Below are 1,848 nucleotides of genomic sequence, written 5' to 3' on the forward strand. Positions count from 1 at the left end.
TTAAGGTGTAACAGTAAACTTATGATATAGAGTTCACGTATTTGAGTTATGGAAACAGCCTCTTCATAAAGCAGGGCTAAGGTTGTGTACGTCAACAGTCTCCAAAGCCCTGAAGTGCGGGATGCTTTGCGCACTAGTAACCCTTTCTATTATTTGCGCCCCTTTCTCTTGAAATACATGCAGGCAATGCATTTAGGAAGCAAATGATGAAAGGCAATAATTTACTTTACACATCTCACTGGATGTGGAAAGTGAGAAAAAGTTACCTGGAGTAAATACAGTTGTAAGCTCTGATGGCTTCCCTGAGGATCCAAACAGCTTCTGCTTCATCTTCATTTTCCTTACCTTCTTCAAGCCCTCAGTGAACATTTGATGTCTTCCTAAGTTTTAGAGGTGAAGACACCCGCACAGGCTTCACAGACCATCTGTATTCTGCTTTACGCCAGAAAGGAGTAAATGCCTTTAGAGATGACCCAAGCCTTGAGAGAGGGAAAGAAATTTCTCCGGAACTTCTGAAAGCAATTGAAGAGTCAAGGTTTTCAATTGTTATTTTCTCAAGAAATTATGCTTCATCGAGGTGGTGTTTGGATGAACTTGTCAAGATTCTTGAGTGCATGAACATTAGGGGACAAATAATTTTCCCGTGTTCCACAATGTTGATCCTTCCGATGTACGAAAACAAAAAGGGAATTTTGAGAAAGCTTTTGCTAAGCATGAGGAAGATTTTGGGCAGAATTCAGAGAAGGTTGAAAAGTGGAGGACTGCTCTGACAAAGGTAGCCAATCTATCTGGATGGGATTCGCAGAACAGGTATTATTATATTTATGAAGTCAGGAAAATGATAGAAGAGACCGGTCTATATTTAAAGTAAGTGCATGGTTAATATATATATATATATATATATATATATATATCCAAACCTTTGCTGAAAGTTGCAATTATAGTCAATTATATGCTCAACGTTGCAAATCTACATCAATTGTAGCCAAATATTACATGGCATTTCATTTTCATTATGTTTTACCAAACATGATCAAGTGATTCATCCTCTTTTTATTACTAGAAATATCTAACAATTGTTCCTGCTATTTTTGCAGGCGTGAAACGAAGTTGATCCGAGATATTGTTGAAGATATATTTGCTAGATTGAATCATGCCTTCTCATCAAATTTGGCCTTGTTGTTTTCCCTTGGTTCAATGGCACTTACTCCCCCAGATTTTACTCCACCTTTGATAATTATTTTTCTCTGTTAATTATAGAGAAAAGTCAAATATATTACAACCTATCCTACTCCCAGATGTTAACTCAACTGGTTTAATTATGTGGTTTTTGTGGAAAAATATTTTCCAATAATTTGGTTTCTGTCTTATCACTTAAAATTCATATCTATTTTCAGCTTAGAATAATATGATATAGCACACAATTTCTTTGAGTTGCTGCGAAGAAAAGTTAGAGGAGCATTTATAGGTTTTTTGCTATTTAGGAAGTCAATCTTCTCCCGAATTGGAAGAGATTTGACATAGCATCTAGTTGCTTCTTTATAATTATTTCTTTCCTCTTTATCTTTTTATTTTGAGGTAGGCAGGAGATTGGATTCTGCTTTATTTATTTTCTTCCTTTTTAATTTATTTTCTTCCTATTTTTTATTATTTTCTAATTAACTAAGAAAAGAACAAAAATTATTCTTCTAGAACACCTTTCTTACCGCCACTAGGATCCATGGCAAGGTCCAATGGGTGTTACCACTTGACTTGGACCTAATGCATGTCTTGATGGGTTCACATAGAGCCCAATTAATCACGGCATCGAGTCAAAGTAGAATGGCATGTCCCGAGACATTCACATTT

General features: G+C 35.8%; 1 pseudogene; it reads left to right on the plus strand.

The window, feature by feature from the left end:
* Positions 1-368: 368 nt before the first annotated feature.
* Positions 369-1,491, plus strand: LOC110668432 (disease resistance protein RPV1-like; annotated as a pseudogene).
* Positions 1,492-1,848: the final 357 nt, after the last annotated feature.

This window comes from Hevea brasiliensis, chromosome 16, assembly GCF_030052815.1.
Source record: "Hevea brasiliensis isolate MT/VB/25A 57/8 chromosome 16, ASM3005281v1, whole genome shotgun sequence".
NCBI lineage: Eukaryota > Viridiplantae > Streptophyta > Magnoliopsida > Malpighiales > Euphorbiaceae > Hevea > Hevea brasiliensis.